Here is a 12,600-nt window from a genome sequence, read left to right as displayed (position 1 = left end):
AAAAGCATTTAAAATGGCCTCTCTCTATAATCATTAGGAAATGTTGTCTATCCCCTTCTGAATTTACAATCTTAAACAATCCTCACAACTGAGCATTCAAACAGGAAATGCTTTTTAAAAAACAAATCACATAAAAATATTAGTGCAACCCAAAATTCTTAACAAGCATTTTAACTGGTTTGTAAATGAATACAGAAGTGCTCAAAATAGGGAATTAAGCTTTCTGCTTCACATGAAATTATCACAGTTATCTGCAGATTTGACAAGACTGACTTCTCTTTTTTTTTTTCTTTCCACAGATTCATATTCAAATCTCAAGCTAAATCCTGCAGCTCTGAGGTACCATAACTTTAAGGACCTGGGTAAGTCACTGTGGAATGTGCTACGTGGTTTCTTCCACAACATACTAAAACAATTTCTTCACATATTTGGAAGTTATTACCTTTTATTAGGGCAACTCAAGAAAGCTCAAAATATGCCTATTTAGTTTCTTGGGATGAGAAGGGAATGAAAAGAAAAGAAAAGAAAAAAACAAAGAAAACAAGGGAATTTTCTATGCCTAGTTCAATTACTCTCCTTTGGGAACCAGGATAAAGCTATTTGCTTGAAAGCCCTAAGTGCTTCTAAATATTTCATAAGTAGCTTTGAATTCAGATGAGGTCTCAAGAAGGGTCTGCAATTTATCCATTTTAATTCATAATCAAATTATACAGATTCCACATTAGCTTTGCCAAATGTTTCTACAATGGATGAGAAGGGACAAAGGAATTTATACAATAACCAGAAACAACTACAATTCATAACAAAAACAGAAACATATATGATGCCCTGATTTATTGTGTTAGGACTGAACATTTGAATACATCTGAATTTTAACAATTATTTAAAGAGTGGTATACTATCTTGCCACATTTTGGCAGATAAAAGGTCCATTACTGTTTCCATCTAAAGCTTTTTAAGCTCTATTAAATGGACTGTTTTCATCTTCAGTGAACTGAAATTTGATGCAAATATTTTTAAAGAAGTTTTTCTCCATAACTTTAACCTCAGTCAAATTTCATGGTGTGGTGTTTTCCTTTTTTGGAAGCAGGACAAAAAAAATCTGAAATTGTTCTAAAAAATCTGAGCCTTCTAGCTGAGAAAAGAATCCATGACAAGACTGCACTGAACATCAAAGATCTAACAGGCATACAAAGAATTAAACTGACATTAAAAAAAAAGAATTGGTGACTATGTCCTTTTCTCTTACAGTTACTCCTTATCAGAGATCAAAAGCCTGCTGATGCTTATTAAATATATGAAAAAGAAATGTAGCACAAAGCTAAATATTTCTAATGACGATTATTTAAATTTTAGAAGCACATACCAGAACCAAGGCTACATGTTGAACTCTGGTGTTTCTTCCCCCATGCTGGTGTCTCTTTCCCAACTAGTTCAAATTTCAAAAACTTAAGCAATATGAAAGGTTGGGGAGAGGGATTTAATCAGTACTTTGACAAAAAACTTACAGAAAAAGAAAACCATTGGTTCTACCATTTTCCATATGTGGAACAGAGGACACTTTATACAAACACTCACTTAACAAGGTATGTCCACTTCATCAGCAGGGAAACTGAGGTATGCTCAGGTTAAAAAAATTGCACAACATTGTACAGATTACCTATAGCACAGAAAGTAATGAGAGATGCAGAGACTGGCTCCCTACCCTGTGATTTCACCCTGGAAATGTACTTCCTCCCTTAGACAGTTACTGCAAACCAACACTTCATTTAAAGGAAAAAAGTTTAAATTTTCATTTATTTCTTTGTAAAATGACACCCCAACAATGAACCACTCTAAAACACATCACATCCCCATAAATGCATAGCTTATTCTGGGACTTCTGCTTCTAATCACTTAACAGATATTGATTTGCTAGGTTTCACAGGCAGGGAGTTCACACTGAAATTGCAGGGTATTTATGTAACTCAATTCACAGGAAATAGAGCCATTAAATCTGAATGCGGCCCTAAGAGTTCTGAACAGAGTTTAACAAAACTAAAGCTAAGTGTGAATGGCAGATATTTTACCAGTCACTGACAATGTATATAAAAGACGTATTATAGTAGACTTATAAAATTCATCTTCTGAGTAGAGCATAACTTAAAAGAACAGAGAAGATCGTGGCATCTTCTGCAAGAGGTACTTGTAATCGCTTGGGTTTTACACAAACACACCCAGAACATGAACACACTAAAATGGAAACATATAGAATGAGACATTATTTTTAGCAAGCCCCTTTGCTTCTGAGAGGTTAAATTCTATTTGCTACATCAACGTGTCCCATTCTACATTCTGGACTCTGTGCTGCAATGTACCCAAAACATATAAAACTATTACTATTTTAACTCAGTCTTGGGTCATTCAACAACACGTGTTAAGAGCAAATTAATGTTCTCATGTTGCATCAGCAAAAGCAGCAAGGAACACAATTAAAGTGTGCTAAGCAGTAGTGTAACTCACTGAGCAAGTGGGACACCAGTCCCAAGTGCTGATTTATAGGTGGACCACTGCTGCTGCAGCCTGACCACCACAGCTTTCCAGGACAGAACAGGTGCTGGTTACATTCTGGTGCCAAGCTTTTAACTGAATATATTTTAAAACTCTGGTTAGAATAGTGCTGTAAGAGACCTGCTAGACTTTTCCAACTACAAATGTTGGGTCAGAAATATAAAAGTAGTTTCATCTTCGGTGGAATTTCTGTCGTTTCATACAACACCACTATAAGTATAATAATTAGCTCTCTATTCAAGAGCAGCTCACTTCCAGAAGTGAAAATGTATAGGTCAAAATTAGCAAAGCTATATAATACTTGTCCCTATAGTGCTCACCTCTGAAATCTCTTTCATTTGGATAATTTTTACTTTTTACCATTCTTCATGACACCTACTGTGCTACTGCCCATTCTAATATTTAATTTCAGTAGAAACTGAATATGCTTATTTAGCTCACTCTTTAGCTACTTTAATTTTTTCTGCACTTATTACAGTGGTATCTGACAACCTCCCACACTTAGCAGCCATCCTGGTGCCAGTTGCCTTTTTCATGGGGATAACTTTTTTGACTTAGTTAATTTATCATTTTTGAATATTTGTTTTCTTAATGCCTTAGCCTGCTAAATTTTAGCCTTTGAAATCTATATTTTACAATCTACCTGACAACACTTAGCTATTATTCCACTGTTTTCACTTGGGTTGGATTTCTACCTCTTCCAAACCCTTAAACCTTAAATATTTTATCTTTTTATCCCTCCCACCCCTTTATTGCAGATCTTGTGACTCATTGCATTTTTAGCTGCCTTTCCACCAATTCTATGGATTATAATTTCCTAATTTTTCTCGTGGGCTGCTTCTAATTAACTTACATAATATTTCCTCCTCCATCCCTAAAACTCTTGTTTAAAGACCAGCTTGTAGTTATATAGTCAAGACTGATGGGTTGTCACACTATAACAGTTTGTAACAGATTTCACTGTGTGTACGATTTCTTTAGAGCCATGGCTGTTCCACAGATCTCTGCAAAACATCTTAAATTTCTATATATTTTACTTAAATTATTTTTTTTCCTTCATGGGAACAAAGAATCTTTGAAGTATGAACTGAATATAACTGATTTTTGTAAAATGTCATGTTTGCTATGAATTTTACTTGAATGAATGTTTTAGTACATTTAAAAATTAATCTTCGCAACAAAAATTGCCATTTAATTTTTCTAGCAAAAATCGCTGTGTTTGCTACAACAAAGCCACCTTTAATGCCTTGACAAAACATCAGCTTTTTCACTATACACATGCTTTAGTTACAAGGACAGTCCATCTTTAAAGCAAGCAGCAACCAATCCTATTGACGTTAGTTCCACAGCAAGCAACAATTTTCTATAATGACTAGTAAAACATTTTTATATAGGCATATTCATTCACTGCTTCACAAGAAGAAATTGAGAGAGACTCTCTGCCAACAGACTGGAAAAGTTACAGCTGAACAGGGAATTAGGGAAGGAGAGAAATAATATCTTTAGAATCAATGGCATCTGTGACAGCAGTGTTGCCAAGGGAGTGGAAATGGAGGGAGAAGAGTCATGTAAAGGACAGGAGTGTAACTGGCCATGACAATTTCCTGGGCAGTCCCCTGTCATCCCTCACTTTGCACTTTTCTTGCTGCTAGAGCAGAGGACAGAAGTGGGAGGCACCCCATACCCTCTCAGTACCTGGTACTCATGGCCTGCTCACCCTCCCCATTCTTAACCTATTGGTGAAGAAACCAACTCTCAGTAAGTTTGTCCTCAATTCCTTGGCATTTTGCAGGAGATCTCTGGATGTCCAAGATCTTGTTGGGCCATGTCCCTTCTAGGGGTTAGTAAACCCTTCCTCACAGACAATGTCATTTATGGAACTTAAGTCACAAGTACTCAAGGGGTCATCAAAGAGACCCTCCTTCCCTCCCATGCTTTTTCATGGTAGGAACAACAGAGGCTGGAAACATTTTAAAAAGTCAGGGAAAAAAATCTCTCATCATAACCATCAAAATATTTGGCAGTATCCATGTCATGTAAAGCTGAGGAACATAATTATAATCTTGTCTCTTTCTTTGTGGTCACTTACTTTTTGGTTGCTGAAGCAACTCAGAACTAAAGAGTAGCTTCCAACTAGGATGATTTAACAATACCTGCAAATGCTGAGTAGCTCTTTGCTAACAATTCTTAATACAGTACTGTATCCTTAGTTTATATGGAAGACATTTGTCAAAGCTTTTCTAACATCCTCAGAATACTAAAATGGATAACAAGCAAAATAAGAAGGAAGAGCATACATGGTAGGAAAAAAAATAAGAAAAGGTCAGATAGAAAAAAACAAAATTATGTTAATTGGTACTTCTTTATTAGTCATATTTTGTTCTATGATTGGAGGACAGTTCCTATTTTCCTACAAAAATCAATCAATTTAATATTTTTCAACTGCAAAGTTTTTCAGAACCAGAGCAGAGATACACATGCCATTGTTAAATGTGTAAGAGAAGGAAAAGACTTCTGTAAAGTTAAAATGTACTCTGCAATTTCTATTGTCCACAGGATTTTTTCAGATCAAAATATCACAACTTATAGCAAACAGGTAATGATTTTGTAATCTAACCTAGCTTCTAGAAACTAAGTCAAGGCCTTCAAACCAATTTAATTCACTGTGCTTAATGTTTGTTATAAACTTGGATCAAAAGATTTGCAAGCTTTCTCCAGCTACAGTCTCCTGTAGCTTCTGCATTAGAAAAATATTAAAATACAGTTGATGTCACTGTGTCCTGCAAATAAAAAGTATACATTCAAAATCTTTAAAACTTTCCCCTTATTTATCTAAATTACATTAGGCAGACAATATTTAAAAAGAGATTTTAACAATGTGAATTTTATCAGACTTGAGAAGGTTTAATAGAAAATAAAGCTAAGTATTAGCATTAGTTCAAGAAATCAAATTCATAAAGCAAACAGTTTCATTTGAGCAACAGGACTGATGCCAATGTAGTGCATAAGTTTAACTGGTGGCAGAAACTGGTCCAATGTTTGATCAGGATACATGTTTGAAAGATAAATACATAAATAAATTAATTTAAGTAGCAGGATACAACTTAAAACTTGAGAGGACTAAATAGCACACCATACTCATCTCTTATGTACATTCACACAAGAAAATGGATCCAGTGCTCTGTCATTTAACTACATAAAACCTCCTCTGCCTTCCCATAGAACTGCTCCCTTCCAAATGTTCTCAACTTCCCCACCATAAGGTAGATAAAAGGGTGTCAGAGGGGGAATTCTGTCAATGCACTCTTTTGGTCTCCCCCTTCTTTTATGCCTACAAGGTCCACTAGTGAAATCTCACATCTTATTCCTCTGGACACTGGCCCTTTGGCCTTTATCTAGAAACAAGTTTTAAGTTGCAATGAATTTAAGATTCCTACAAATTTCTAATACTCATTTCTAAGTTCCATTCCTTTCTGACCAAACTCACTGTTTATGATACTGTAAGGAAAGCATAAAAAGGTTTACCAGACTTGTGCCAATTTATCTCAAAGCAAAAACTTCCTTCCAAAACCCTTCCCAGCTAAAGGGAACCCTCAAAATTAATGAGAGGGGAATGAAAGGCCAATTAGTTTCTTCTCCCTCTCGGCAGGCCAGCAGAAGTTGGAAAGCCACTGGAGGAGCATGGGCCTAGCCTATATTCCAACACTTTCATCCTTGCTCTTCTCTGGACCAAGTTCCCCACTAGAACGCATGCCTATCTTGCCACTTTCCACATCTTCCTTTTCATAAAGTGTACTGAGAGTTACATGGGAGTGTTCCAACCTCAGGCTATTCTTCTGCTACAATTAAACCATATTTATTAAATTGAAAGCACTGTTTTTACCTAGAACATACTGAATGAACCTTACAGAATTAAAAAAGGCACCAAATTTCTGAAAGGTCATGCTATGAGGCAAAAGATAAGGTTAATAAATCCTACTAGTTATGACTAGTCAGGTGTTTTTATTTTATCACACACAGACCCTATCAAACCTGTCAGCATCACAACCATAACTCTTACTACAGGATCAATATTACATTTTGTCTAGCCTTTTCCACTTGGGGAAACTGAGGGGGAAGTATTGGCAAAGGGGTTAAGAATAATTAAAGGAAAACAAAGCGTTTAATTCATCACCTAAAATGTTAAAGTGCATTACCAGAAGGAAATAAATCGAATTATAGCTTTAATTTTTTTTGCAAGCCAAGCATGCTATAGGCTTGGTTGAAAATGATCTGGTTAACTCAAGGTAAATATGCCTAGAAGTAATGAAATACTATAAAAAAGACTTTAAAATGTTAATGCTTCTTTGACAGGCAAGGATTTTTTTGGGTGATATCTTTTATTGGATTGGGTTGGGATGAAGTTGGACAAGCTTTCAAATGCAAAGCATTCTTCTTTGCTTTTGAAACCCAACTATGCAGTTGGTCCAATGACAGATATCGCCCCCCAAAAAGCCTCGCCTCCCACCTAGTTCCTGGACCACCACAGCTACAACATCACTCTAACAATATATTTCTTTGGTCACTTTAAGTGCATCAAATAAACTGAGTTTATGAAATTTTCAATACTACTTGTTTCATTAAAGTGCTTCCTCATACTCATCTCTGATATTAGACACAGTATTTATCAGTAACTATGACCTTATTCGCTACAACATTTCAGTTGGGAATCTATGGACTTTTAAAAAGTAATTTCTTTTTGTCTCATTCGACCAACATGACATTTCTTACTCATTTTTCTCTATCCCCCTTTTATCACTATTGGGTGACTATCCCCAACCAAAGCAATTTAGCAATGGTCCAAATATCTGTGCTTGGGACTCCAAAACAAAACCTTACCCTTCAAGCTCACACCACCAGCAGAGTTCTTTCAAGGTTATAGGAAGCCTCCAACAACCAATTAAGACAACAACTTGACACAGTGTTTTATTTTACTCTAAGATAATGATACGCTTATGTCTTCTATTAGAGAAAAAAACATGCAGTTAGTCGGGTGATTTATGAGGCTACCAACATAAACTGCATGCAAAAAGAAGCTGCCAACAAAAACAGTTATTCTGTTACCCAACTTTTTTCCTTGTTCCTCATGAATGGGAGATATCAAACAACGAAATCAGAGAAACATGGGAGTGAAGAAGGATAAGCAGTTTCTGTTATACTAAAACACTAGGCAGAAATGGAAAGCCCTCTCATAAATCAAGGAATTTAAGTGAAAATTTTTCCAGTAGGCACCTTCTAGCTTAACAAGTCCTTTGCAGAGGAACAAAAGCCTATTTTTTAAGTCTTGCTCATATGAGACTCATACCTTTCAAAGCTTTAAAAAAAAATATGATGGCCTTACAAACTACTGTGAACATACTGCCAGAAGTATGGCATGCCAGCTGATGCAGGATTTTAACTTCTTGCGCTATGGCCTTGGTATTCGGGTACAAAGAGATTATAAAACACAACTGGCACGTGTGTGCCATATGCTTGAGACATGGGTGCCCAATGATGCCACAATTCTACACGGGTGTCATAAAAATTAGACTAAAATGATAGGACAACTATTTCCTAGGCCCGTGAGAATAGGGAAGTATTCAATTCGGATTCAGCCAATTCAGAGGACAGTGGTTTGATTCGGATCACTGCCCCAAATCTATTCGGCTGAATCGGCTTCGGAAGATTTGGAGCTCATTCAGAGAGATTCAGAGATTGGTCATAGACTATAATGGAGAATCACTGAAATACCTATAACTTTGTCATTTTTTGGCAGATTTGGATTAAAAGAGCAGGGATAGTAGCCCCTTCTGAGGGCATGAAGCCTGCCAAGTTTCAAGGAGATAGGTGCAAGGGTTTCTGGGAAACTGCACCTCAAGCTTCTGAAAGCAAAACTCATGACGTCTGACTTTGTGTGCTTGTTAAGGCACAGCGGGATGAAACCAGCACGGATGGTAGCCTGTAAGAAGGGGCCTTCCCAGTGCTCAGGCAGAAACAGCTCACAAAAGGGACAGAAAGGCTGAAGACAGAGGCTTATGTGCTGTTTCTACGTCCCTCCCCCAGAGCACTATGATTGGAAGGGGACTCAGGGAAAGATCACAGTCACTGGCCAGCTACAGATGTCAGTCTTTCCCCCCCTGCTCCCCCTCCCTCTTCTCAGTTTCTGTTCCCCTGAAAGACTGCCTTCCAAATCTCTGAATTTTTTTCTGAATCTTTTCTGAATTGACTTGGAGGCTCCAAATCAATTTAGAGGTTTTTTCTGGTCTCCCAATTCAATTTGGATTCAGTGATTCAGCCTCCAAATTGGGCCAAATCTTCTCTGAACTGAGTCGGTGACCAAAGCTTCGCACACCCCTACTATTTCCCTTGAACTGTGGCAAAAGGAACTTACCTCGACAGAAACATTTTTGATCTTTAACGGAGGTGTGGTGTGGGGGCTGTCTGCAGGCTGGATCTGGCCTTGGTCTGTCCCATCCCTGCCCCACACATGCTGGGATTGGGCCCTAGGGCCTGGCACTGCCCCCTCCCTCCAAGATTGGGGCCCAGGGACTGGCACTACCTCCCTCCTTCTCCCTGCACACTGGGATTGGGTCCTGGAGCCTAGCCCTCTCCCTTCCAGCCCCCCATGTACCAGGATTGGGCCCTGCATGCCTGGAACCACCCCCAAATGGCTCAGAGCACTGGCATCAGGCACTAGATCCAGCATGCAGTGCCCAGGGCTCCCCATGGGTCCAGAGATTTGACAGTAGGGGAGTGGTGGCACTACTCGCCCAGTGCCAAATATCTGGACCCATGGGAAGCCTCATGAACTTCAGTCTCCCCAAGCACCAGGAATATAAATTTGACCAGACTGGAACATGATGTTTTCACACTGAATTCTGTATGGATAACAAATGGTTTCTAATGTATGCTGAGTTTCATTCTTTTTTGCTCTCCAGTCTTGTAACTATAGGTATTCCTGATCTGGGAAAAACAATCCTTGCTTCTAGAAGTCTGTATCATGAATTTTACAAGGATTCCTGCTTGGGACCCCCTGGCCTTTCATAGTCACTTTAAAAACCCCTGGAAGTCTATGCTGGTGTCACTTTTTAGTGAGGCAATTTCATAGCTCCTTGGATTCTGGAGCAGGCCACTAGGTTGTAGCACTTTGGTCTTCTCTTTGGTACCACCAGGCAGCTCAAACTGCTATAGTCCCTCATGGGGACTAGATCCCTTTACAGGGAAGGAGTGAAAAATCAGCAGAGTACTCCAGTAAAGCCTTTCACAACATGACAGCATTTACCAAACTGGAATACCATAGGCAGACCCCTTGTCTCAGCCCAAGCCAAACTTAAGAAGAGATCCTATGTCAGAGTTGGGGGTGGATCTGGTGTATTTGCACCCCCCTGATTCCTGCTCCATCCAAAGTTTAAAATCAACTGGATGGTGTTAAGCAGCATTTCTGGTCAGGTAGTGCTGAGGGCTTAAATTAACTTTATGGCTCATTATAATCTAAACTCTCTATTTTACAGGTGTTAATGACTTTTTAATGGTCTTATCTGTTAGCTGCTCCTGGTCATGAAGCTCCTAATTCACAGCCTTATTGACTGTTTTTAATTCATTCCAAATAAGTTATGTTTGTTTTTACTTCAATATGAAATGTAATAATATAGCCTCAGGTCCCTGGCATATTACTAAAGCTCCTAGTTTATTTTTAGCTGGAGAAAATACTGTTTTTTATATGTGACAACTGACCTCACCATCTGAACCCTTCTTCTCAAAAACCCTAGATTTTCCCATGGTCAGAATGACAGGCCTATATGATGAGGTCTCTGTAGACAGTATGCTCCCTGGAATCCATGCATCCCCCTCTTGCTGCTCCTTTTCTAAGTCACTCTGTCTCCACTAGATTTATTTGACCCCAGATCCTGGGTGCCAGAGGTTTAAAGTTAAATCATCAGTTATTGGGGCTTCATTTTATTATCTAGTGTTCCTTCTGTAAAGTGAATAACCTGAATCAATTCCTGCAGCCAGCAGCCCAGGCTATATATGGAAATCAATGTCTTATTCTCTACTAGTCCATAATGAAAGTTGTATGTGAAATGAAAGGGGTTAATAGCATACAATCAGGGCAGGGACACTAGCACACACTAGGAGGTTTCCCCATCCGGCCAGTCTTCCCTTCTTTATGCAAGCATGCGATAGAATGAAAATCGGATTAGCTTTCAGCCTATTTATGCTTACCTACCCACACCAGGTCTGAACTGAGAATGACACCCAGTTTTGCACTTTGCTAGATGCATGGTTCCATGTCTTCAGAAGAAATTACGTTTTGAAATGTCACTCAGGGATAAAACCAACACAAGGACAAGGACACCAAGGATGGAAAAAAAGTGGCTACAAAAAAGCAATGCTAAAACACAACTAATATAACAACATTTTGGACCTTTGCAAAGCTTTATCAGAACGGCAAAATTATGACCAAAATCATGCTTCTCAATCTATAGATGAGCTGGTCTCTACTGGATTCAAAGCTGCTCAGTTTTGAACATCTGGTAGCTAGAAATCTTTTTCAAAAACTAGCCAGTTGCAAATAGGTCTGTTTCTTTAGACAGGACACCGACTGGCATACTGTCTAGAGGCATTATTTCAAACCTGAGACTTTCCCTGATTGTCACCTGCTGTTTATTAAGACTCTGCATGTGGAAAACAAATGAGAAGAAGGACAGTCTTCTACAGAAATTGCTATTTTTATATGCAAAATGTGTCTTGGTCATGCTGAGGATTTTGCTGGAATGTGTACTTCCAAAGAATTCTGGACTTTCCCTTCTGATAGTGGGATATTGTCCCCCTTCTAGGATATCCCCTGATTGGTAACAACCAATGGCTTGCTATATTGGTGTGAATAGCAAGGATGGAGGCCTCTCTTACCTCAGCTACTAATTTCTCTAATACGTCCATAAACAGTTACACACCTGTATGTCTGGATGCAAAAGATGCCTGTTTAGAGGGGCTGATTGCTACTGATAGGTATAGCACCACTCTCCGGATGGCCACCATGCAGGAAAACATTGTTTTTGCAACAAATCCCTTTAAGGATTTGATCAGGACACTTTTTATGGCTATCATCTTGGTGGCTAGCTCCCAAACAAGCTACTTTACTTACCACCAAGCCTTGAGAAACATGAAAATCTTACGTCTGGATGGTCAACAATGAGCTTTTGACATTGTTATGCTTTCTATCCTCACCCTATGGCCTTTCTGTTGTTCCTCCATCTACCGTTGCAACAACCTTAGGTTCTCAAAACTTATGATTTTTTTTTATTTGACATCAAATTTAAATATCTGGTTTTATCCAAAAATTTCTCATTTGGATCTTACGACATCCTCAGAGGAAACATCTATGGCAAACTGTACATCTAAAAATGCCTGAAAACAGAGATATGTTATTAATTGGTTCCTTGCAAACTAAAAGCCTTTTGTGCAGCAATGCACTTGTAATATTTTTTGGCTATTACAGCAGGGATGTAGCCTACTATTCATCCTAATTTAGAGAGCATACAATTGAGTGCTATTGCACTTGGTACAAATATCTTGTGTGGAAGTAACTTACAGATATGCTTAGGAGCCTGAAGCAGTTCCTGTCTGCTCTCCAACTCTAACACTCACAAGAAAGCATTATAAGTGATCTATATTACCTGAAGATAGGTAATATAGCAAATCTCAACAAATCAAGACTCAGAGCTCTTCAGAATAGGGGAGACAACTGGATATATAGGTCTAGCTTTGAGCCTTCCACTCTGATAATGCAAGGGACAGCCATCTGTGGACAGGCAGAGCCTTCAGATGCTGCCACACATTGTCAGTTCCACTTAGGGTTAGCCTAGTGTTTGTAGAACTGCTCTGTCATGTCCAGGTGAGAGGAGCAGAGTCCCAAATGTGAAGCACTGCAGAGGCTAATTCAGCCAGTTGAAACCACTACGTTGCCTAGTACCTGATCCCAGGGGTGGAGGAAGAAAGAAGTCACCACTGGACAAGAGATAAGGATAAAAT

The 12,600-nt window shown here is 38.6% G+C and overlaps 1 protein-coding gene across 7 annotated transcripts in view; it reads right to left on the bottom strand.

Moving 5' to 3' along the window:
* Positions 1–12,600, bottom strand: part of AGTPBP1 (ATP/GTP binding protein 1) — a 126,351-nt gene that overhangs the window by 3,651 nt on the left and 110,100 nt on the right. The window lies entirely within an intron of this gene.

This window comes from Alligator sinensis, unplaced genomic scaffold (assembly GCF_000455745.1).
Source record: "Alligator sinensis unplaced genomic scaffold, ASM45574v1 scaffold240_1, whole genome shotgun sequence".
Classification (NCBI taxonomy): domain Eukaryota; kingdom Metazoa; phylum Chordata; order Crocodylia; family Alligatoridae; genus Alligator; species Alligator sinensis.
Note: the sequence above shows the minus strand (reverse complement) of the source record. Positions and strands in the feature narration are given on the sequence as shown.